This window comes from Hypanus sabinus, chromosome 12, assembly GCF_030144855.1.
Source record: "Hypanus sabinus isolate sHypSab1 chromosome 12, sHypSab1.hap1, whole genome shotgun sequence".
Classification (NCBI taxonomy): Eukaryota; Metazoa; Chordata; class Chondrichthyes; order Myliobatiformes; family Dasyatidae; genus Hypanus; species Hypanus sabinus.
Window position 1 is genome coordinate 20,848,997 of NC_082717.1, and position 26,534 is coordinate 20,875,530.

General features: G+C 41.5%; 2 protein-coding genes across 4 annotated transcripts in view; one reads left to right on the forward strand and one right to left on the reverse strand.

Moving 5' to 3' along the window:
• The window catches only part of LOC132402688 (uncharacterized), a 66,512-nt gene extending 51,331 nt beyond the window's left edge, over window positions 1–15,181 (reverse strand). Inside the window, exons 1-2 of one of the 2 annotated variants that reach the window (XR_009515039.1) lie at window positions 14,765–15,181; window positions 9,263–10,639 (exon numbers count right to left, since the gene is read on the reverse strand). The gene's annotated coding sequence lies outside the window, so the exon portion shown is untranslated. Of the gene's footprint in view, window positions 1–9,262; window positions 10,640–14,764 lie in introns of those variants that run through there. The other variant, XM_059985640.1, reaches the window with a different exon arrangement.
• The window catches only part of si:ch211-125o16.4 (neuroblast differentiation-associated protein AHNAK), a 58,927-nt gene that overhangs the window by 10,245 nt on the left and 22,148 nt on the right, over window positions 1–26,534 (forward strand). The window contains exon 1 of one of the 2 annotated variants that reach the window (XM_059985637.1): window positions 15,313–15,430. The exons of the other annotated variant lie outside the window; for it this stretch is intronic. The gene's annotated coding sequence lies outside the window, so the exon portion shown is untranslated. Of the gene's footprint in view, window positions 1–15,312; window positions 15,431–26,534 lie in introns of those variants that run through there. 2 annotated transcript variants of the gene reach the window in all.

The window sequence follows — 26,534 nt, forward strand, 5'->3', positions numbered from 1 at the left end:
TGTCCATGGACACAAACTCCTACCACCTGTATGTACAAGTGGTGGCATTTCCTTAAAGACATCTTGTACTGGAAGACTAAACTCCGTGTCAACCAAAGTGTGTCTTTCACCAAGATGATGATCTTCCAGCAGTGTCAAAAACTAATTTGGTAGGAGCATGGGAACTGAAGTGATAGTGCTGAAGATGAGGTAGTTGGTTGACAACTAGAGGCAATGTGTAGTGAAACTCTTAGCAAGGAGCGGCTGATGATAGGACAAAATTGCAGTCAACAGGATGAGACGCAATATAAAAGGTGGAAAAAATTGAAAAAGGTGAATACAGAACTAAAGGTATTATATTTGAATACATGCAGTATACAGAATAAAGTCAATGAACTTGTAGCACAGTTACAGATTGTCAGGTATGATGTTGTAGGCATCACTGAATCATGGCTGATAGAAGATTATAGCTGGGACCTTAATGTCCAGTCAAAAGGACATTAAGAAGGCGGAGGGGGGGAGGTGCCATGGATTTGTAGGTAAAAAATGAAATTAACTCATTAGAAAGAGGTGACATAAGGTTGGAAGGTGATGAATCTGTGGATAGAGCTAAGGAACTGCAAGGGTAAAAATAAACTCTAATGGGAGTTATATACAGTAGTAAGGATGTCATCTTCAATTTACAATGGAAGATAGAAAATGCATGCAAAGGGACAATGTTACAATATTCGGGGGGGGGGGTGGGATTTCAATTTGAAGGTAGATTGGGAAAATCAGGTTGGAGTGGGATTCCAGGGGGGTGAATTTCTAGAGTGCTTATGAGATGGCTTTTTAGAGCAGCTCGTGGTTGACCCACTAGAGGAACGGTTATTCTGGATTGCAATGAAGCAGAATTGATTAGAGTACTTAAGGTAAACGAACCCTTCAAGACAAGTGATCATAACATGATTGAATTCACCCTGAAATTTGAGAAGGAGAAGCTAAAGGCAGATGTATCAGTATTACAGTGGAGTAAAGAGAATTACAGAAGCACGAGTGAGGAGTTGGTCAAAATTAATTTGAAAAGCACACTAACAGGGATGACAGCAGAGCTGCAAACATGGGAATTTCTGGAAGCAGTTTGATAGGCACAGGATAAATACGCCCCGAAAAGGAAGATGTATTCTGAAGACAAGATGTTACAACAGGGGCTAACAAGGGAAGTCAAAACCAATGTAAAAGCCATAGAGAGGGCAAATAATAGAGTAAAAATTAGTGGGATGTTAGAGGATTGGGAAGATTTTAAAAACCAACAGAAAGCAACTAAAAAGTCTTTAAGAAGGTAAAGATGGAACATGAAAGTAAGCTAACCAATAATATTAAAGAGGATGCCAAAGGTTTCTTCAGATACATAAAGTGTTAAAGAGAGGTGAGAGTGGATATTGAACCACTGGGAAATGACGCTGGAGAGGTAGTAATGGAGGACAAGGAAACAGCAGATGAATTGAATAGGTATTTTGCATCGGTCTTCACAGTGGAAGACACCAGCAGTATGGTGGAAGTTCCCGGTGTCAGGGGTCATGAAATGTGTGAAGTTGCCATAACTAGAGAGAAGGATTTTGGGAAACTGAAAGGTCTGAATGTAGGTAAGTCACCTGGACCAGATGATGTACACCCCAGGTTTTTGAAAGAGGTAACTGAAGAGATTGTGCCAGCATTAGTAATGATCTTTCAAGAATCACGAGATTCTGGAATGGTTCTGGAAGACTGGAAAATTGCAAATGTTTCTCCAGTCTTCAAGAAGGGAGTGAGGCAGAAGAAAGGAAACTATAGGCCAGTTACTCTGACCTCAGTGGTGGGAAGATGCTGGAGTTGATTGTTAAGGATGTGGTTGCAGGGTACTTGGAAAGACATGATAAAATAGTCTGTAGTCAGCATGGTTTCCTCAAAGGAAAATCTTGCCTGACAAATCTTGTTAGAATTCTTTGAAGAAATAACAAGTAGGTTAGACAAAGGAGAATCGGTTGATGTATACATGAATTTTCAGAAGGCCCTTGACAAGGTGCCACACATGAGGTTGTTTAACAAGCTATAAGCCCATTGTACTACAAGAAAGATTCTAGCATGGATAAAACAGTGGCTGATTGGCATGCAGCAAAGATTGAGAATAAAGGGAGCCTTATCTGTTTGGTTGCCAGTGATTAGTGGTGTTCCACAGAGGTCTGTGTTGGGATCGATTCTTTTTACGTTATATGTCAATAATTTGTTGCAAAGTTTGCAAATGATAGGAAGATAAGTGGAGGGACAGGGAGGCTACAGAAGTACTCAGTCAGATTAGGGGAATGGCCGAAGAATTGGCAAATAGAATACAGTGCCAGAATGTGTATTGTCATGCACTTTGGTAGAAGAAATGAAAGGGTTGACTATTTTGTAAATGGAGAGAAAATGCAAAAATCTGAGGTGCAAAGACTTTTGAGAGTCCTTGTGCAAGATTCCCTGAAGGTTAATTTGTAGGTTGAATCTGTGGTGAGGAAGGCAAATGTGATGTTAGCATTCATTTCAAAAGGACTAGAATATAAAAGCGAGGATTTGGTGTTGAGACTGGTAAGGCCTCACTTGGAGTATTGTGAGCAGTTTGGGGCCCCTTATCTCAGAAAGGAAGTGCTGAAACTAGAGAGGGTTCAAAGGAGGTTCACAAAAATTGTCCCAGGATTGAATGGCTTGTCATATGAAGTGCATTTGATGTCTCTGGGCCTGTATTCACTGGAATTTAGAAGAATGAATGGTGACCTAGTTGAAGCCTATTGAAAGTCCTTGATAGGGTGGATGGGGAGAGGATGTTTCCTGTGGTGAGGGAGTCTAAGACCAGAGGACCATAGTGTCAGAATAGAAGGACGTCCTTTTAGAACAGAGATGAGGAGGAATTTCTTTAGCCAGAGACTGGTGAGTTAGTGAAATTTGTTGCCGCAGGCAACCATGGAAGCCAAGTCTTATATATATTTAAGGCAGAGGATGATAGATTCTCAATTGGTCAGGGCATGAACCAGGAGATTGGGGCTGAGAGTAAAATTGGATAAGCCATGACGAAATGGCAGAGCAGACTTGTTGGGCCAAATGGTCTAATTCTGTGTTTATATCTTATGGTCTTATGATCTGATGTTTGTTCGGTTTTGGATTAGGGCTAGGAATGCTTCCCTGGAAATAGTGCATAAATCAGATTAGATTTGTTATGAGGTGTTCAGGATGATCTTCAATAAGGCTTCTTGCATGCATTTCCTGAGGTTTGCAAATGTACAGAGCAGAAAGAGGTAGACAATTGCCTCATTATATCCAGAGTGCAGCATGCATTGCGAGTGAGACTCCCAGGAAGGGAAACTCCATTGTGGACATATGGTACGTGTATTTCTTGGACTTTGCAAAGTACCACTGAAATAATTATCAGAACTGTCCTTCAAAGTTTTTATATGCAGTGGTATGGAAAAGTTTGGGCACCCTAGGTCAAAATTTCTGTTACTGTGAATAGTTAAGTGAGCAAAAGATGAACTGATTTTCAAAAGTCATAAAGTTAAAGATGAAATGTTATTTTCAAAATTTTAAGCAAGATTAGTGTATTATTTTTGGTTTGTACAATTTTAGAGTGAAAAAAAAGGAAAGGAGCACCATGCAAAAGTTTGAGCACCCCAGGAGATTTGAACTCTCAGATAACTTTTCCCAAGGTCTCAGACCTTAATTAGCTTGTTAAGGCTATGGCTTGTTGACAGTCATCGTTAGGAAAGGCCAGGTGATGCAAATTTCAAAGCTTTATAAATACCTGGACTCCTCAAACCTTATCACAATGATCAGCAGCTGTGGGCTTCTCTATGTGGCTGCCTAGCACTCTGAAAATTGAAATAAATGAAGCCTATAAAGCAGGAGAAGGCTATAAAAAGACAGCAAAGTGTTTTCAGGGTAGCTGTTTCCTCAATTTGTAATGCAATTAAGAAATGGCAGTTAACAGGAGTTAACAGGATTCAGCAGTTCCAGCAAGTTGAGGGCTGGAAGAAAAACAAAACTTTCCGAGAGAACCGCTCATAGGATTGCTAGAAAGGCAAATCAAAACCCCCATTTGACTCCAAAAAACCTTCAGGAATGTTTAGCAGACTCTGGAGTGGTGGTGCACTGTTCTACTGTGCAATGACACCTCCAAAAATATGACCTTAATGGAAGAGTCATCAGAAGAAAACCTTTCCTGTGTCCTCACCATAAAATTCAGCATCAGAAGTTTGCAAAGGAACATCTAAATAAGCCTGATGCAATTTTGAAGCAAGTCCTGTGGACTGATGAAGTTAAAATAGAACTTTTTGGCCGCAATGAGCGAAGGAATGTTTGCAGAATTTCATGAAAAGAACATCTCTCTGACTGTTAAACACGGGGATGGATCAATCATGCTTTGGGCTTGTGTTACAGCCAGTGGCACAGGGAACACTTCACTGATAGAGGGAAGAATGAATTCAATTAAATACCAGCAAATTCTGGAAGCAAACATTACACCGTCTGTAAAAAAGCAGAAGATGAAAAGAGGATGGCTTCTACAACATGATAATGATCCTAAACACACCTCAAAATCCACAATAGACTACCTCAAGAGGTGCAAGCTGTAAGTATTGCCATGGTCCTCTGATGCACCATCAATAACTCACTCTGAGACGTAAGGCGAGATATCGGCTTTTATTGGCTGGAAGAAGGAACAAGCAGTGAGTGACCACCATACTACATCCTGGAGACTGAGAGGCCGGGCTCAGGCCCCAATTGCCTTTATACAGGGATCTGCGGGAGGAGCCACAGGTGCAGTCAGCAGGGGGCGTGTCCAGACAGGTATACGTAGTTCACCACACCCTCATAGTCCCCTGACCTCAACATCATTGAAAATCTGTGGATAGACCTCAAAAGAGCAGTGCATGCAAGACAGCCCAAGAATATCACAGAACTAGAAGTCTTTTGCAAGGAAGAATGGGTGAAAATCCCCCAAACAAGAATTGAAAGACTCTTAGCTGGCTACAGAAAGCATTTACAAGCTGTGATACTTGCCAAAGGTGGTGTTACTAAGTACTGATCATGCAGGGTGCCCAAAATTTCCCTTTGGGACCCTTTTCCTTTTTTGTTATTTTGGAACTGTAAAGGATGGAAATTAAAAAAAAAAGCAATGTTGCTTATAATGTTAAAGAAATGTGTCATCTTTAACTTTATGCCTTTTGGAAATCAGGTAATCTTTTACTCGCTTAGCTATTCACAGTAACAGAAGTTTTGACCAGGGTGCCTGATGCACCATCAATAACTCACACTGAGACGTAAGGCGAGATATCGGCTTTTATTGACTGGAAGAAGGAACCAGGAGTGAGTGTCTATCATACAATGTCTTGGCGACTGAGGCCGAGCATAGGCCTCAGATCGCCTTTATACAGGGGCCTGTGGGAGGAGCCACAGGAGCAGTCAGCAGGGGCGTGTCCCGACAGGCACATAGTTCACCACAGTGCCCAAACTTTTTCATGCCTCTGTAAATTTCAACAACTAGTGATTGGCATCCCCGGTCTGCAGAATGGAGAATTTCAGTGAGCAGCCTTTAGCAGAATCTCGCTCACGCAACCTATAATTACAGGATTGCCTTACAAACTCTCACCGTCTTCCCCAGGAAAGCCATGGGAAGCTATGCCTGCATCAGTTTAGAGTTAAACCCATGCCTATTGTGAGACAGACAAAGCACATTCCACAGTATTGAAGTGAATGGGCGGAATGAAAAGAATTGGTCAGGGTGGGTCGCTGTTAGTAGGTTCCGGAGATACTCATTTGATTTAATCACAAGGTTTATACCGCAGATCTATGAGGAGTGGTGTACGTTTCAGACTTGATAGGGGCAGTGGTGAGGTATCTTATCAGCGTCAAACAAAGATTATGTAATTAGGAGTAGTGCCTTTTGATCCTAGATAGGGAAAAGTTATTTGGCAGGCGACTGACCAGCACCGATTTAACAGAACTAGCAGAACCTTTATTTGTGCCTAATAATTGTTAGAAGAATGTGTAGAGTTAGGCAGGTGGGTAATATAATACGTTCTGTGAACTTTAGAACTTACAACTTAAAGGAAAAATAGATAAATATTTGTAATCAAAAATACAATAATGAATATCCTTCATTGATTTCAAAAGTAAGTTCTTGCTAGATCAACCCTACTGAATTATTGTCAGCAATAAAACAGATCAGATCAGAGCATTGTGTGGATAAATTTACCCTGGAAATCAAAAAGAGCTTTGGCGAGGGGTAACTAAGTACCCGGATCAAGCGATAGAAAGAAAGAATTGAGAAAAGGGTAAAGAGCGACCAGTGACTTGGGAGAAGTGTAAAGTGGGGCCAAACATCAAAATAATGTAATGGAATCAAATCACGATTTCTAAATTGTGGATGGCACTAAATTGGTTGGTATGAGTGGGGACTTTTGTGGGGTTGGAAGTGAAAGACAATCAATTCCTTCAACAAATTCCTTCAGCACGTCGAGGTGAGCACTTGTGGAGATTACACAGTTGACTACTGTTACACTCCCTTCTGCAATGCTTACAAAGCTCTCCTTTGCCCAGCTTTTGGAAAATCAGGTCACTCTTCAATCCTGCTTTTGCCGACGTGTAGGCAGAAGCTGAAGCAAGGGGCGGCCATAGTTAAAACTGTCCACTGTTGGTCCGACCAATCGGTCTCCATGCTGCAGGACTGCTTCGCTGACGTTGACTGGAATGGCTTCCGGGATGAGGTTGTCTGCGAGTTCACCGATGAGTCATGTGCTTCGTCCAGAAGTGCATCGACATGTTGTCCCCCAGAAGTCGGTCAGGGTCTTCCCGAACCAGAAACCCTGGATCAATAGTTCCGTGCGAGCAGCACTTACCGCACGACATCGAGCTTACATTGCTGGCGATCAGCTAGAGCTCAAGAAAAGCAGCTATGATCTGCGCAAAGCTGTCAAGGCTGCAAAGCAACGACATAGGGAGAAGGTTGACTTTTTTTGCACGAACAGCACAAGTGACTTGTGGCGAGGGCTGCATATCATTGCAGACTTCAAAGCCAAACGTTGTGGTGCCGCCAACATCGCGGCCTGTCTCTCAGACGAGCTCAATCGCTTTTACGCTCGGTTTGATGTCGCTAGCTCTGAGCCTCCAAGGAAAGCCACCGCCACAACCTGGTCATCTCTGAGGTACGCAGATGTTTCCAACAAGTGGACGGTCGCAAGGCTGCAGGACCAGACGGCATCCCAGGGTGAGTACTCAGGATATGCACAGCACAAATGGCAGGTGTGTTTACTGACATTTTTAATCTCTCCCTCTCCCAGTGTAATCCCAGTTTAATCCCTCCTGCTTTAAATTATCCACCATTGTCCTTGTACCAAAAATGACCAAAGTAACATGTCTGAAAACTGGCGTCCTGTTGCACTCGCCTCAATAATAAGCAAATGCTTTGAGAGGCTGGTCAAGGATTACATCTGCAGCTTGCTACCACCCACACTGGACCCCCTACAATTCACCTACAGACACAACCGATCGACAGATGACGCAATAGCCACTGCTCCACACACCATCCTTACACATCTGGAGAAGGATGGTTATGTGAGAATGCTGTTCTTGGACCACAGTTCAGCGTTCAACACCATAGTTCCATCCAGGCTTGACAAGAAGCTCAGAGACCTCGGCCTTCACCCTGCCTTGTGCAGCTGGATCCTGGACATCCTGTCAGAATGCTGACAGGTGGTAAGAGTGGGCTCCCTCACCTCCACCCCTCTGACTCTCAATATAGGAGCCCCTCAGGGCTGTGTACTGAGTCCCCTCCTTTACTCCCTGTATACCCATGTCTGTATTGCCACCCACAGCTCTAATCTGCTAATTAAATTTGCTGATGACACAACATTGATTGGCCTAATCTCAAACAATAATGAGGTGACCTACAGGGAAGAAGTCATCTTCCTGACACAGTGGTGTCAAGAAAGCAACCTATTCCTCAATGTCAAAAAAACAAAGGAGCTGCTTATGGATTATAGGAGGAATGGAGATGGGCTAATCCCTATTGACATCAATGAATCTGAGGTTGAGAGGGTAAACAGCTTCAAGTTCCTCGGCATTCACATCACCAAGGACCTCACGTGGTCTGTACACACCAGCTGTGTGGTGAAAAAGGCACAACTGCACCTCTTTCACCTCAGACGGTTCAGGAAGTTTGGTATGGGCCCCCAAATCCTAAGAACTTTCTACAGGGACACAATTGAGAGCATCCTGACTGGGTGCATCACTGCCTGGTATGGTAACTGTACTTCCCTCAATCGCAGGATTCTGCGGAGAGTGGTGCGGACAGCCCAGCACATTTGTAGTTGTGAACTTCCTATGATTCAGGACATTTACAAGGACAGGTGTGTAAAAAGAGCCTGTAGGATCATTGGGGACCCAAGTCATCCTAACCATGATCTACTCCATCCAGGAAGCAGTACCGCAGCATAAAAGCCAGGACCATCAGGCTCCAGGACAGCTTCTTCCACCAGGCCATCAGACTGATTAACTCATTCTGATTTGAGTGTACTCTATATTACATTGACTGTTCTATTTATTATAAATTACTGTGATTGCACATTGCACATTTTGACTGAGACATAACATAAAGATTCTTACTCCTCATGTATGTGAAGGACGTAAGTAATAAGGTCAATTCAGCTCAAATTATGCAAAGCCACAAATAGCGCTAGTAAATTAAGCTCAAAGATATTAGTAATATATAATGTTCTTATAAGAACTAAATTAGAAGAGCACCTAGGTAGCTGGATCATCCAACCTGCAGATTGGTATTCAATTAAATAACTGCTGGGGCTTTACTTTGCTTATAGTCGGGATGTGGCCATAGGAGCAGATTCACCTTCTGACTTTCCATTCCCTGAGGAATTTGGCCCCTCACCATGCACTTGTGAGCTGGAATCTCTCAGCCCTTGCATCGTCAAGCAGCCTCATCCTATTCAGGAATTCTGCCCCACTGTGAGTTTCAGCACAACCAAACGGTGTGAGACTTCTGCTTGAGTGAAATCCATATCTCTTGTTCCTGTATGGCTCTGCTTTAGCTGACGTGGTCTTTGGCCTTCTGGTGTGGTGTGGGTTTGGTGAATCTGCTTAACATTGCTCATATAATTGTTTAACCAAAATACCAGAGGTACTTAGCTTTTTTAAAACATATTTTAATATTTCATACTCCTGATTTCTCTCAGATAATGAATTCTCAGTTCACAAACAAGAGACAATCTGAAGATGCTGGAAATCAAAGTAACATACACAAAATGCTGGAGAAACTCAGCAGGTCAGGCAGCATCTGTGGAAAAAGGTAAACAGTCAATGTTTTGGGCCAAGACCTCGAAACGCCAACTGTTTACTCTTTTCTTTGGATGCTGCCTGGCCAGCTGTGTTCCTCCAGCGTTTTGTGTGTGTCACTTGGAGATCTCAAGCTGTATTCTTATCTTAAGTGGAGGGGCAGGTATGGGGCCCAGTCCAATACTTAAAAAAAGATTACAGCTGAGAAACATCATGAAGTGTTTCCATGTCAATAACTTATGAAGAAATGCAAGTGATGTTTTTAGCACACACCTGACATCTGGTCACATGACTGCTTCCATGTTCTGACAAACAGCGTTGGCCCATTTGTGGGTTTGGCAGGCTTGAAGTCAGCTGCACATTGACTCCAAAACCTCCTTGCGAGTGGATGTCAGACCATCTGGCTTATTCATATGACGTGCTAAATTTGAATATGTGTTTTGGTTAAGAACAAAATGATCCTGGAGACCAACTGCATACATTACTAACAGCAGTAGACAGGTTAATGAGCCAAAAAGAGCGATCATTAGTAAGGAGTTGTTTTTGCTGAATAGAATTGGTACTGGCTTTTAATTGTCACATGTTCCAAGATACCGTGAAAATTTGTCTTGCATAGTGTTCATACAGAAACTAATTATTACACAGTGCATTCAGGTAGAACAAGGTGATGTAGTAACAATCTTTGGAGTATTGATCTCACAGCAGCTTCAAAGGTCAGTGCACATTGTGGGCCGAAGGATCTGACCTATGCTGTACTGTTTCATCCCCTGGGAGGATCACAGCTTTGTCATAGTTTGGAGGCTTGCATGCCTCAATGATCAGGAGGTCTACGCTGGCTGGAGTCAGAGCTTTATGCTTTGGCTCTTGGTAGGGCTGATGCACCATCAATAACTCTCGGAGACAGGAGGCGAACGATAGGCTTTTATTAGCTGCAAGACACCACGATTAGCAGCAAGAGACCACCACACAACATCCTGGAGACTGAGGGAGGAGCAGTGCCTCCAATCGCCTTTATACAGGGGTCTGTGGGAGGAGCCACATGAGCATTCAGCAGAGGGGCGTGTCCAGATAGGTATAAGTAGTTCACCACAAGGGTCACCTATGCAAAATGGGTCAAAGGGTAGAGGCCAGACTAAGACCGGTCTACCAAACCTCCAGCTCAAGGCTAACAAGCCTGATCGAGATGGCAATGAAGAATCCTTCTACATCTGAGTGCGATGGTATTCCCGAGTCTCTACCCGGGACTTGCAGTAAATGGAGAAGGAGCTACTGCCATGATGAAAGAAGCTGTGAACGCTGCCAGAGATGGAGGATCTTCATTGCTGCCCTAAACACCAGGGGCATAAGGAACAAAAGAAAAGTGCTGTTTAATGTTCTATAATACAGAACAAAGTGTAAAAACCATTGCAACTGTGTCGTGCAGGTACACAATTAAGTACAAGATCTTTAAATGGCAAGCATTTAAAGATCGCATGGATGAACTACAACAATAGTTCATCCCAGTTTGGCAAAAGAATAAACCAGGGAAGGTAGTGCACCCATGGCTGACAAGGGAGATTAGGGATAGTATCAAGTCCAAAGAAGAAACATATAAATTAGCAAAAAAAAGCGGCACACCTGAGGACTGGGAGAAATTCAGAGACCAGCAGAGGAGGACAAAGGGCTTAATTAGGGAAAAAAGATTATGAGAGAAAGCTGGGGGGGAACATAAAAATTGACTGTAAAAGCTTTTATAGATAGGTGAAAAGAAAAAGATTGGTCAAGACAAATGTAGGTCCTTTACAGTCAGAAACAGGTGAATTGATCATAGGGAACAAAGACATGGCAGACCAATTGAATAACTACTTTGGTTCTGTCTTCACTAAGGAGGACATAAATAATCTTCCGGAAATAGTAAGGGACTGAGGGTCTAGTGAGATGGAGGAACTCAGGGAAGTACATGTTAGTAGGGAAATGGTGTTAGGTAAATTGAAGGGATTAAAGGCAGATAAATCCCCAGGGCCAGATGGTCTGAATCCCAGAGTGCTTAAGGAAGTAGCGCAAGAAATAGTGGATGCATTAGTGATAATTTTTCAAAACTCCTTAGATTCTGGATTAGTTCCTAAGGATTGGAGGGTGGCTAATGTAACCCCACTTTTTAAAAAAGGAGGGAGAGAGAAACCGGGGAATTATAGACTGGTTAGTCTGACATCGGTGGTGGGGAAAATGCTAGAGTCGGTTACCAAAGATGTGATAACAGCACATTTGGAAAGAGGTGAAATCATCGGACAAAGCCAGCATGGATTTGTGAAAGGAAAATCATGTCTGACGAATCTTATAGAATTTTTTGAAGATGTAACTAGTAGAGTGGATAGGGGAGAGCCAGTGGATGTGGTATATTTAGATTTTCAAAAGGTTTTTGACAAGGTCCCACACAGGAGATTAGTGTGCAAACTTAAAGCACATGGTATTGGGGGTGTGGTATTGATGTGGATAGAGAATTGGTTGGCAGACAGGAAGCAAAGAGTGGGAGTAAACGGGACCTTTTCAGAATAGCAGGCAGTGACTAGTGGGGTACTGCAAGGCTCAGTGCTGGGACCCCAGTTGTTTACAATATAAATGATTTAGATGAGGGAATTAAATGCAGCAAGTCCAAGTTTGCAGATGACACGAAGCTGGGCGGCGGTGTTAACTGTGAGGAGGATGCTAAGAGGGTGCAGGGTGACTTGGTTAGGTTAGGTGAGTGGGCAAATTCATGGCAGATGCAATTTAATGTGGATAAATGTGAGGTTATCCACTTTGGTTGCAAGAACAGGAAAACAAATTATTATCTGAACGGTGGCCGATTAGGAAAAGGGGAGATGCAACGAGACCTGGGTGTCATTGTACACCAGTCGTTGAAGGTGGGCATGCAGGTACAGCAGGTGGTGAAAAAGGCAAATGGTATGTTGGCATTCATAGCAAAAGGATTTGAGTGCAGGAGCAGGGAAGTTCTACTGCAGTTGTACAAGGCCTTGGTGAGACTGCACCTAGAATATTGTGTGCAGTTTTGGTCCCCTAATCTGAGGAAAGACATTCTTGCCATAGAGGGAGTACAGAGAAGGTTCACCAGATTGATTCCTGGGATGGTAGGACTTTCAAATGAAGAAAGACTGGATCGACTAGGCTTATACTCACTGGAATTTAGAAGATTGAGGGGGGATCTTATTGAAACGTATAAAATTCTAAAGGGATTAGACAGGCTAGATGCAGGAAGATTGTTTCAGATGTTGGGGAAGTCTAGAATGAGGGGTCACAGTTTAGGGATAAGGAGGAAGCCTTTTAGGACCGAGATGAGGAAAAACTTCTTCACACAGAGAGTGGTGAATCTGTGGAATTCTCTGCCACAGGAAACAGTTGAGGCCGGTTCATTGGCTATATTTAAGAGTAAGTTAGATATGGCCCTTGTGGCTAAAGGGATCGGGGGTATGGAGAGAAAGCAGGTACAGGGTTCTGAGTTGGATGATCAGCCATGATCATACTGAATGGCGGTGCAGGCTCGAAGGGCCAAATGGCCTACTCCTGCACCTATTTTCTATGTTTCTATCGTAACAAGGTACATTGTGAGGCCAAGAATCCACCTTATCGTACAAGAGGTCCATTTAAGAGCTTGATAACAGCAGAATAGAAGCTGTCTACAACCTTGGTGGTACATGCCTTCAGGCTTTTGTATCTTCTGCCCAACAGGAGTGGGGAGAAGAGAGAATGAAAAGCAGAGATACTATGCCAAACTAAGTATATCAAACCTTGGTTTACTTACAGTAAGTATAATGTACTTTGTTGGTTGCCAAATTATATCAAGGATTTGAGGGACTGAGGGGATCTATTAGATGTGCAGGTTGTTATCTGAAGTTACATCTGTCCGGAATGGTTGAATGGGCTTTGTGTCTCCTGAGAAGAGATGTTAATTAAAAGAAGGGCTTGAAAGCAGAACGGCTTGTGAACAAATGTGGCCTTGTTGCATGTTCTGGCCCATCTGTTTCCATGACAACAGAAGAATGTTACTTATATATAGGATGAGAGGCCGTAACTGGATCACAACAAATAAAAACAATCAGATTTGTATTGGGTTGGGGTTTCACTTCAGCTTTCATAAGAAAAGAGGAGGAGTAGATTCCTTGACCCCCCCATCCCCAAGTCTGTCGTGCCATTCAATATAGTCATGTTTGCTTTACCCTAGGATTCATCTGCTTTTCTGTGCTTGTTCCTCACCAATAATGATGAGACCGCCGACAGAGCGGAGGTGGAAGAGCTCGAGGCCTGGTGCCAGGCCAGCAACCTCTTCCTCGACGTCAACAAGGCAAAGGAGATGGTTATTGACCTCAGGAGAACTCGCACCACGTCGGCAGCACAGCAGTGGAAACCGTGAGCAGTGTCAGTCTCCTGGGAGTGCCCACCTTGCACACGGTCTCAGAACACATCTGCCCAGTCAAGAAGTCTCAGTAAAATCTCTACTTTCTGAGAAGACCAAAGAGAGCTGAGGTATACATGTCCATATTCTCAGCTTTCTACAGATGCACAGTAGAGAGAGAGCATCCTGACATGCTGCATCCTGCATAGTACAGATACTGCACTGTGACAGACAGGAAAACTCTGTAATGAGTACTCAAGACTGCCCAACACATCACCAGCACCAGCCTACCTGCCATCAAGGACATATAGACAGAAATGTGCCAGTAAAAGGGCCAGTAACATCGTGAAGGATCCCACCTACCTTGCTCATGGACTGTTTGTCCCACTCCCATCAGGGAGGAGGCAACGTAACTCCATGCCTGGACCACCAGAATTAAAAACAGTTCTTATCCCCAAGCAGTATGGCTGATCAACACCTCCACCCACTAACCCGCCCCTCCACATCCCCAATCACCAATACTTTATGATTTCCTGTCAGTTACCATGTTTTTCGGACACTCCTATGGCTAGCATCACTATATGAACATGCAATCAATCTTAGTATATAAGCTATCTTATGAATTTATATTTATTTATGTTTTTTATTGTTTTCTTTACCTTATCGCATTTTTTGAGCTCCATGGACTCTGGAATAAGTCTCCTTTACACTAATGTACTGGAAATGACATTAAACAATCTTGAATCATAACTTTCCCCCACAGACCTAACTCTGAGGTGGATAATTCCTGAGATTCTGTGAGAATTCTTTATGTACACTGCTCAAGATGTAATTCTATGTTGTTGTGCAGGGCCTCTTAGTTTGTGATTGGCCTGACTCTAGACTTGGGCTTTCATAAGCAGTAATTAAAATTTGCAAATAGAAGCCTTTTACTCAAATTCTTCTGGTAATGGTGTTTAATACTAGCAGAGAGGGAGACAGAGCTACCTTTCAGGCGTTGGGGGTGAGTGATAAGATCCCTGTACGTCAGGCAGCCAGGAGATTACTGCCAGCTCTGCCCCATGTAAAAAAAAATCAGCTCACCTCTGGAAGCTTTCTAGGACTCGGGAATAACTTTATCAGAAAGCATGCTTCAGGCCATTCTTCATTCATTAAGAACATAGTTAATCTTTTAACTCAGCCCCATGTTGCTGCAATAAACACCGGCGTTGTTGATTACAAATAGTCAGGGAAGACGTCCCACCTTATTTTTTTTCACCCTATGATTCAGTCTGAGACCTTGTTGGGCTCGTTTCCCCTTCCGTGAAGGAGTGCGGAGATGATTGTTTATTTAACTGTAATAAATGCTTCACGTCAGAGATTTCCAATCCAGGTGCTTTGTGAAGTGTAATCGCAGGTAATGTCATTCCAGACCTGGTAAAGCTTTCCCGAAGTGAACTGCAACACGTCAAAGAGCAATCTTACTGTCCAGTGAGAAAAAACAAATAAACTGTTGGTTTCAGTAATTGCCTGTTACGTTGAATTCTTTAATGACTAAACCAGAGCACGTGTATCTGTGTGTGCGTTCAGGCCCCTCCTTGAGGGGATTTAAAAACACACCTACCCGGTGTACTTTCTGATAAACCTGTCTGGTGACTTTTGAAGTTGCTAGAGACAGCGGGTAAAGAGTATAATTGCTCCAGTGCACCTGCAGTGTTGGAGGGAACAACACCACACAACAGAGGAGAACTAGAGTTGGGAGCGCAACAGGTAAGAGACTTACTCTACTCAAAGAAATCTTGTAACTTAGATGAACGTTGAGCCCTCATCATATAGTAACTACTAAAGAAACCTGTCATGGCTGGCAGGTAAAAGGTTTTTTCTTAATAGTGTATACCCAGATAATTTTCAATCTTAACCTTGGACTGTTTTTATTTCTGCCTTGGGCTCAGTACCAGACCATTTGAATATCTATTCATCAGGTGCACTACCTATTTACAAACCAGGTTGATCAAATTGACTCTTCTGCCAAAACACGGCCAAGGATTTAATATGAGCAAGTTACGGTGGTGAACTGTCTGAACAGAAATTAGTTACTTAGACAGAAAGACAGAATGCAAATTACCTAGTATGCCTTGGCTTCAAAACAAGAATATTGATCTAATCTGCAATAGCAAAGTCTGTGGAAATAGTTTTCAGATAGGACAGGATTCATCTTATTCCAGTTTTAAAGAGATAACACAAATACAATAATCTCACATAGCGTGTTGGGCAGAAGTTTTCGGCACGTATACATAGCTAGGGTGCCTAAGACTTCTGCGCAGACTGTAGTAATTATATGTATTGCGCTGTAATGCTGATTCAAAAATTAAACAAATTTCATGATGTGAGTGGTGATATACCTGATCCTGATATGCGTCTCCATTGTGGATTCAGAGTGGGAAGGGACAGGGAGAGGGGAATCAGGGTTGGGAAAAGGGGACGGGAGATGTTAGGGGGAGGGAAACAACAGAGAGACGTTCTGTAATGATCAATAAACCAATTGTTTGGAATCTATCCTTCTAGGATAGATAGTGAATACTACTGTAAGTGGATTTCTCACTTGTTTGGAGATTAGCATGACTAGTCAGGAACACAATCTTTTGTCAGACGTGCTATATGTCCTTCCACGTTTCAGCTTCCTTCACTTTTGTAAGGCAAGGTAGAATGCTCGGCTGCTGTTATGATGCACATCATCTGCTATTGACGATAGGGAAGTTTCTTCTCCTTATCATTCTTTTTTTAAAAATTGCAACCCTCCAGCAAAATTAAATAATAAGGTTGTAATTGTGTTCTAACTTTGTGCTAAGTGGCACCTGCCAATATTAATGTATATCTGTACATTTTATTCCATATCCGTGCTTTAACCTCTAACTTTTTTTTTATTTACTGTAATTCTTTTTTATTGTTGTTTCTTTGCATGTCAGTAAATTCCTAATACATGTAAATGGTGAATAAAGTTGATCCTTGATCTTTCTAATATTCAGAAGGTTAATGTTAAAACTTTAGGTGATAGGGTAAGAAGCCTTCTATTGGAACTGTGCTATAATTAGATGGAGGGTCAATCTACAGAATTTGTCTGATTAATGAATGAATCTAGGGATGGAAAACCTTTTACTCTGTATCATACAGGAGGCTACTGCAGGCGACTGAACAGTTTGAAGGTAAAAAACTAAGGTGGAACAAAGGGTGGTGATGAGGAGGCATACTGGAATGTGATAGATCAGCTGGTGTCACAAAAACAACCTTTCAATCAAAGTCAGTATGACCAAGGAATTGACTGTGGACTTCAGGAAGGGGAAGTCGAGGGAACACACACCGGACCTTATTTAGAGATCAGCAGTGGAAAGGGTGAGCAGTTTCAGGTTCCTGGCTGTCAACATTTTGATGCAATTACAAAGAAGACATGACAGCAGCTATATTTCTCCAGGAGTCTTGTTATGTCACCAAAGACTTTCGCAGATTTCTACAGATGTACCACAGAGAGAATTCTAACTGGCTGCATCACCGTCTGGACTGGATTGGCCACCTTCCCAGGATCGGAAAAAGCTGCAAAGCGACGCTAACTCAGTCAGCTCCATCATTGGCAATAGTCTCCCCAGCATTGAGGACGTCTTCAAAAGACAATGCCTCAAGAAGGCAGCAACCATCATTATGTCCTGAGCACCCAGGACATCAAGGAGGAGGTACAGGAGCCTGGAGACCCACACTCAATGTTTCAGAAGCTGCTAATTCCCCTCCACTACCAGATTTCTCAATGGACAATGAACCCATGAATACTATCTCGCTTTTTTTTTCTCTCTTTTGCATGACTTACCTAATTTTAATTATATGCATATATTTCTTTTTTGTAATTTAGAGTTTTTTATTATTATGCATTGCTGCCACAAAACACTAAATCTCACAACATAACCTAGTGATATTAAACATAATTCTGGTTCTGGTTTTCTCGTGTAGTCGGCAACGGGGTCTAATAGGATCCAAACCTCCGGGCAATGTCAAAATAACAGCTTTTGGAAACCATGGATGAGTATATGAACAAGAGAGTAGGGAAATTTCCAAATGTGGCAGGTGCCAATTAGACTGACAGAAAAAAAGAACTACTGAGACAAAAGATGACCATTGATAATGATATTGATAAAACAAACTTCCAAAGCGTGCAACAATAGGAACTGAAACTGATGTGCATAACGGTGCTCAGGCGACAGATTTACTAGGATTGTGATGTAAATTTGATAAGTCAAGAAAAATGAAAATAAAGCATGATTTGATCAAGGTGTTTTAAATCCCTCATGCTTTAGATTCCTTGGGATTACTTCCAATAACTGAAAGGAACAGAATGATGAAGATCAAAGCATAAAAACAATAATGGGCATAATTATTTGCATGCATTGGAGGAAAATGCTGGAGAAACTCAGCAGGCCAGGCAGCATCTATGGAAAAGAGTACAGTTGATGTTTCAGGCCAAGACCCTTCATCAGGACTGGCAATTTCTAGTCCTGATGAAGGGTTTCGGCCCAAAACGTCGACTGTACTCTTTTCCATAGATGCTGCCTGGCCTGCTGAGTTCCTCACCATTTTGTGTGTGTTGCTTGGATTTCCAGCATCTGCAGATTTTCTCTTGTTTGTGATGGGTATTTATGGTGCCTATCAAGGCCTTGAGCTATCATGAAGGACTTTACAACACGTTTTAAAGTATAAGTTATCAACATGACAGTCAATTTCCAAAACTCCTAAGGAATACATTATTATCGTTGGTTGAAGAATATTACAGGGATAAGTACTGTGAAAATGTGCAATGGAAGTTTTTTTTATTTGTTTACCTGAAGGACTCAGTTTAAAATCTAATCCAAAATACAGCACTTCTGACATTATTGTATGTCAATGCCAGTACAGATTTTGGAATTCAAACCACATGTTTGGTGGGGTGAAAAGGCTGATTTCCGTCCTGTCCTGTCCTCGGTTGGTTGTTAACATAAATAATGCATTTCAATTGATATGTTTCAATATACATGTGATTAATGAATCTGTATCTGAATCTGAATGCTGATTGAATCAGAAAGGGGCTTCCAGCATTTATTTACCTTTTCATCTAGTCTGAAATTCCAAATACCTCAGATTATTTAGAAAGTGTGATCCGAATGCTCAGTGTATTAATGGCTGTACAGGGGAATATGGTATCATGCCAAAGTACAAGGTTAAAGCTTTTTGAGTGCTCATGTATGAGTAAAATAATTTTTTTTAATTGCACTTTTAAAATTTATTTTTCCAAGCTGTGATTGATACTGTAGGTATGTTATATGTTATAATATAATTATTTGCTAATGGAGGAACTTGAGGAAGGATTTGGAAAGATAATTATTATGGTTAATACAGACATTTGAAGTTGTGAGTCAGTTTAATGATATTTCTTTCTCTCCACCCTCTGACCACACCTCAACTTGGAATGTTTTCAGAATGGATACATTCAGCATTTTCAGCTGGTGGAACAATAATGCATAACTGAAATATTGCAAGAGATGCTCCTGTAACTAATTTGCAAACTTGCAATCTCTAGGCAGGAAGTTAAGCTAAGACCATGTGACCCCTAGGATATTGGGTTTATTGTATTAATTCTCTCTTTTTTTTGACTTATGGGTGACAAACTAAACCTTGATATGAAATAGAAGCAAGTGGGCCATTTAGACCCATTGAGACTTCTTCTTTATTAAATAAGAACAACTGTATTTCACTTAGAAACATAGAAACATAGAAAATAGGTGCAGGAGTAGGCCATTCGGCCCTTCGAGCCTGCACCCCATTCAGTATGATCATGGCTGATCATCCAGCTCAGAACCCTGTACCTGCTTTCTCTCCATACCCCCTGATCCCTTTAGCCACAAGGGCCATATCTAACTTTTCGGGTCAAGACCCTTCATCAGGACTCTTTTCCATAGATGCTGCCTGGCCTGCTGAGCTAACCTGGCATTCACTTCAACACTACTTCCTCTAATTTCTCCATATTCCTTGGTTTCCACAGGATTAAATAATCTGCTGTTTGCTCTCTCCTTAATATGCTCAATGACTGAAAATTGACAATAGCATTTTTTAAAAAATTCAAAGGATTCACAATTGTTTGAGTTAAGGTTCTTCTCTTCATCATAGTCCAGTGTGTTTAACCCCTTACACTACGACTTCCATGGAGACAAACGGCTATGGCGCAGTAGAAAGCCATTTGAACCATTTGTTTTATCGTGAACAGGTATGCTCTCTTCCAAATCAACTCTCCAGTTCCTTTCTCTGTAGCCTTGCAAATTTTCCTCCACCTCTGAGAAAACATAACAGACATCTGCAGAGGGTGCATTCCAGATTCTGATACACACTGCTGGAAGAAAGCATACCCTCATGCCACTAATTTATACCTGTCACCTCTGTCACCTCATCCACCAAAAGGAACGGTCCCTCTCTGTCTAAACTCGTCATCATTTTATATGCAGTGCTTCTATTAAATCTCCTTTAGCCTTCTCCTCTCAAACGAACCAGACACAGACTCTCTAATCAAAGCTTTTAACGACAATCCTTCATTTCACAAACCATTCTCATAAACCTTCTCTGGGCCCCCTCCACTGTCTTCACATCATCCATCTCATATCCTGTCACAGGACCCAATGTTTTATTAAGATTCAGCATGACTTTTCTGCTTTTATCCAGCATGTTTATATTATTAAATAATTATGCATGCCATTTTTATTCTTTCTTGACCTGATCTGCAACTACCTTTTCTGCATAAAGGACTCTATGACTCTATATGTGCCCCAGGTCCTTCTGCTCCTGCAGCATTTCTGGAACTGTAAACTTTATTCTATATTGTCTTCCCACATTCTTCCTACCAAAATGTATCACCTCGCATTTTTCCACATTAAAGTTCATCTGATATGTGTTTGACCACTTAAATCCAACTGTAATTTATTACTGTTATTTTCACAAAATCTGCCAAGTTTTATAACATCCATAAATGCAGAAATTGTGGCTTGTAATTCAAAGTCTAGGTCATTAATATAGATTAAAAACCCAAGCACCAATCATTTAAAAAATTTGATTATTCGTTTTTATCCAGTCTGGAAATCAGCCATTCACCAATAATCCCCATCCACCATAAGACCTCCATCATTGTGTAAAATCATTATTTTAAATATAAATACACTTTGTTGTCTACCTTAAATAGTGGTCTCAACCTCAAAAAAAAATCTAGCAGGCATCAAACACAATTTCCTTTCACTAACCAATATTAACTTTGTCTTAACTTCAGGACCTGGTTAGTTTAAATCTACACTTCAATGAAATTGTTCTCAAGCTGTTTTTAGTCGATATGAATTAACAAACAAAAAGCAGTCCTGAGGCAGGTCTTGGATCCAAAATGTTGACAATTTCTTTTCTCCCACAGATCTACATGACACACTGAGATCCTCCAGCACATTGTCTGTTGACTTTGCTCAACATTGTTGTGACTCACCAGCTGCTCTATTATCAGTCCTTCAATAAAAGATTCCTGCCTTTAATCTAAAATTGATATGTGTCAACTTTGGTAGCACTCCCTAGAATCAAATCCAATTCCACATCCATGAGTATAAAGAACTAGATGCCACTCTGGTGAAACATTAAGCAATTGCTGCACTGTTTGCAGTTCAGTCTTTTGGGTGTGACATTACATTGAGGCACTGTTAGTAACTAAGATGAATGTCAAATAAGAGCGTAGCACAATTTTGAAGAATAGGGAAGATCTCCCTGATGTTTAGACCAATATTGTCTCCTCAGGCAAAATTACCACAAGATCACTTCATTATAAGCACAATGTGATATGGTTTTGTAACTTCAAAACATTAAATTAATTCAAAGGAAGATACAGGAGTCCAAAATGCGGGTGTAACTTTGAGTTTACATTAAGTGAGGCATGCACATATGACATGGTAGTGTGATGATGTATAGTTTACATATTTGTACATATAACTTGTAATGAATTATTTAAAAAAAAACAAGAATGCTTAATCACCAATGTATATACAAAATTACTCAAAACATCTAAAATATTAAATGTCCAACACAATGCTGTTTGCAGAAGCTCTGTGCTCTAGTACTGTCTCAGTGATCTCAATTCAAGGTACTTCATAAATTACCAAGTCCTTTGGGACATCCTAGGTTGGATTGGCAGGTCATTTTTCATAAATTCAAGCCATTCCCTCCTTTCTTAGGAGCCTGGACAATTGGCCTATTCTATCTCTTAAATAGCTGGATAATGTTACCATCTTTCAAACTGTGATAATTGTTCAGGTACCTGAGAAATTCAGCAGGACCATAAGGGATTCATCCACATTGTTTTGGCTGCTTCTTTTTGAAAGGTTGTCAGACAGAGTTCTGGTTCTGAGGATTTGTAGATTTCAGTCTCATTTACCTCTGCAGAACCATTTCCTTTCCTAACACTAGTAACAATAGACAATAGACAATAGGTGCAGAAGTAGACCATTCAGCTCTTCGAGCCTGCACCGCCATTTTGAGATCATGGCTGATCATCTACTATCAATACCCGGTCCCTGCCTTGTCCCCATATTCCTTGATTCCCCTATCCATAAGATACCTATCTAGCTCCTAGATAGTAACGTCATCATTCTAAGCATACTCTTGGTTCTCCACAATTTTGCTTTTTTTTCAGTCTCCTACCATGCAGACAATTACAAATCATCGTTAATCTCTTTATTCCCCATTTTAATTCCTCTTGCCTCTGCATATAAGAAACCCAAGTTTAACTTTGCTTCAAGTTCCTGCTTATACACCCATTGAAATGTTTGCTGATTTACCCGTCAATTTTATATTTTCTTGATCATCTTTTGTGGAATTCCAACAGCCCCCCAGTGTTTCAGCTTGCTATAACATGTGACAGGAGAGTAATGCTGGAATCCAGCTTTAAAGCAAATTGCTAACCCTTGGTGATTAGATTTCCCAGCTGTAACAGTGGGGCATACACTTGTGTCTCTGATTACTAGTTTTGTAACAGACAGCTGAGTAACTGTACCCAAGTCCACAATGATTTGCTGGTTTGTGCCACATCTAATATCTTGAAGTATCCTATAACACCCATCATCATCCTTATGTGCTGTGTCGTATGATCATAGTCTTTGATCGCAGTTATTCTTGGCGAATTTTTCTACAGAAGTGGTTTGTCATTGCCTTCTTCGGGGCAGTGTCTTTACAAGATGGGTGACCCCAGCCATGAGCAACACTGTTCAGAGATTGTCTGCCTGGTGTCGGTGGTCTCATAAGTAGGACTTGAGATATGCACCAGCTGCTCGTACGACCATCAACCACCTGCTCCCGTGGCATCACATGACCCTGACTGGGGGGAGGAGGGGCTAAGCAGGTGCTACACCTCACCCAAGGGTGGCCTGCAGGCTAGCGGAGGAAGGGAGTGCCCTGGCACCTCCACTGGTAGGGACGTACCTCCACCCCTCCACCCAACCTATAATACTAAATGATTAATCTTTAGCAAAACCAAAAAAACAGAGTTATGCTAAGCTGCTTTCCACTTGTTCCACCTTTCTGCAACAACGACCAGACAAAAACCACACTGACTACCTGAAATCAGTTTTCTGCCACTGCGTAAAACATGGCCATATATCACGAATTTGGGAGTTCTGAGAGGCAGCCTTTTTCACTGAGTGCGGTTTTCAGAATCCTAGTAAAAATTAAAGCTATGAGAATTTTGGTGAAGACTGAAGTGGTGGGAGTTGGTGAGGGTCTGGGGGTGGGGGTGGGTTGCAAGGAATTTTGGAAGTTTAAAGACCATTCACTGACCTAACCGTATAGAGAGTTTGGTCGTTCAAAGCTAATCATCTCAGGATATCATTGCCAGAAATCTGAAGGACTTATGGCCAGTATGTCCAAGAATGTGATGCATACCAGCTTCTGCAAAGGGGCATAAGGAGCACAAATGTTTAGAGGGTTACTTTGTGTTCTCCCAGTCTCCTGGCCATATGCTGAACAGCCACGTTCTTTGCACAAAATAAATATCTACAATGGTAATTACACTTACCTGCTTTAGGAAAACAAATCGTACCTCCACCACCCCTCCCAAGTGCCACTTTCCATAATGAATATTGTTTCTTTAAATGGGTCAATGTCGGCTGTTACCAGTGTCCATAAAGTGGTAAATCCTTGAGGATTGCCCTCTGGCACACCAGAGTTCCTTGAATTAGAATGGATTCAGGAAAAAAAAGATGGAGAACAAGGACTTGTATCTGCCCCTTTACAGTCCTCACTGAATGTCCCACCACTTCTGGCATTTGATCAACTGAACTTCAAATTTGTGACTTGGGAGACCTGACAGGCAACTCAAGCACAGTGAACTCCCAAATGATTTGAATTTCAATTTTAGTGAAGTTGATTGAGGGTTAAATGCTGGCTGGAACACGAAGCACAACTCCACTCAAGTCCTGGGTCTTGGGCAAGGTTTGGACAATGCAGTTTGTGGACTGGACTCTGTACTTCATGTTATGATATATTCCTGGTCACTACTTTTATTTGTTGCTGTTCTGGGTTTTTGATCGGACGGTCTGTGGATAATGATTGAACTGAACTGAGCTGAATTGAATAATTTGTGAGACTTGTCTTTTTTTTTCCATGTTGGTGGAGGGGAGGGGTTGATCTTTTTCTTTGAATGGGTTCCAGGGTTTTCTTTGTTTTGAGGATGTCTGTTCAAAGACGAATCTCAGGGTTGTGTACTGCATGCATACTTTGATAACACATGTACTTGAATGTTTAAATTCTTCCAAGTGGTGTTGTGGGATCTTTTCCATCTACTTGAGACAGAGCAGACACAGATCCACGATATGGCTCCTCTGAGAGTGCCGTATTCCTTCACTACTGCGCTGAAGTATCACTACAGCTGTTTGCCTCAGAATCTCCTGGCATCAATTGCTTAAAGAAGTTCCAGGTCTGAGGCTAGAATGTGGTAGCTTTAGGAAAATTTAATGAAGTTTACGAAGAATTATCCAATATGTGGATAACATGAACCCTGATTATGAGCTCCCAATGGAAACAGAAAGTGAGACCATTGGATGCAAGTTGAAACCAGCAGACTCGTAAGTTTAGAACTGATACCTGAGAGAAGTTCTTTACTCGTTGAAAACAATAACCTGCCAGTGAAGTAATAAAATAAAAGCATTTGGCTAATTGATACAATGGAGATTCAGTTTATCAAATGGGTGAATTTCTATGGTTGAGTAGTCTTTGCTAATCCTTGAATCTCTGCATCCTTTATTTGAACTCCAAGGGGAGTCCAGCCAAGTAGCAAAATGCCACTGTACGGTACAATCAGATCTTTCAGACTCTGTTATTTGATAAGGCTTCCCAACAAAACAAGTAGTATTTACTCTGCATGTTGATGTAGGGCAGGAAAGAATGTTATAAATCTCACTACACAGGCAACATTCTTCTCCGCTTAACAAACAATCGCAGATGCCTTTCAGCAACACTGGGCTGCATACCAGTTATTTTTCTTCTTCTCCGTAGGCAGTCCTCGAAGCTGAGGATATTGATTGTAAATATTTGATAGGTCTAGCGATAGATTAATAATATTTTTCTTTGACAGGAGTACAAAGTAAAATGAAAATTGAATTAGAAATGTGAACAAAAGGTATTTCATTTTCTACGTCCATTACTTTTTCCCCAGTTTTCTTTTTTATTGTGTGCTAGGTTATGGGTCTATTCCATTTGAAGCATTCTCTAATTTATTTTCATTGCATGAAAAGAAACTTGATTTAGTTCAAAGATTTAGCATCAATAATTGTACTTGAAATTATGCACCCCAGAATTAATTAAAGAGCAGAGTCTTTGATTCTAGGTTACATTGAATTGGTTAATAGTTTCCTTAATGTAATGTGAAAGATAGGGCTGTTTATTCTATTATTAACTTCTAGTATTCAGACCATAAGATATTGGAGAAGAATCAGGCCATTTGGCCCATCGCGTCTGCTCTGCCATTTCATCATGGCTGATCCATTTTCCTTCTCAGCTCCAATCTCCTGCCTTCTCCCCATATCCCTTCATGCCCTGACTTATCACGAATCTATCAACCCTGCCTTAAATATACCCAATGACTTGGTCTCCACAGTCTCCTATGGAAACATTATTATTATTTTCAATAATAAGCTTTTTTGTGTAGAAATAAGTGAATTTCAGTCACATAAAATCATCCTCCTTGGTGGAAAGATGGTCCATGAAATAGATTCCTCTGCAAAGTCATTGATTTATTGCTATCTAGAAGTAAGCTGGATTGACTGCATCACTTCTTTTCTTTGTTTTTAGGAGAGTGAGCAGAGGGAAGTTAAAGCAAGATATCAATTGAGGTATTGAGAATAGCATTTAGAAGAAGGAAGCCCATGGGCTGGGATGGTAAACAGGTCACACTTAGGGCATTCCTTATGCTCCTATGGTTGAATGCAAACAGCCACAATTTTTCTTTGTGTTTCCATAAGTTGGTTTGCATAACAGCATCACAGCCTGGTATGGGAACACCAGTGCCCTTGAACGGAAAAAGTAGAGGACACAGCCCAGTCCATCATGAGTAAAGTCCTCCATTGGGCACATTTACATGGAGTATTATCACAAGAAAGCAGCATCCATCACCAGGGATCCCCACCCCCAGGTCATGTTCGTTTCTCACTGCTGCTATCAGGAGTAAGGTACAGGAGCCTCATGATTCACACCACCAGGATTAGGTACAGTTACTACCCCTCAACCATCAGGCTCTTGAACCAAAGGAGGTAGCTTCACTTGCTCATCACTGAAGTATTGCCACAACCAA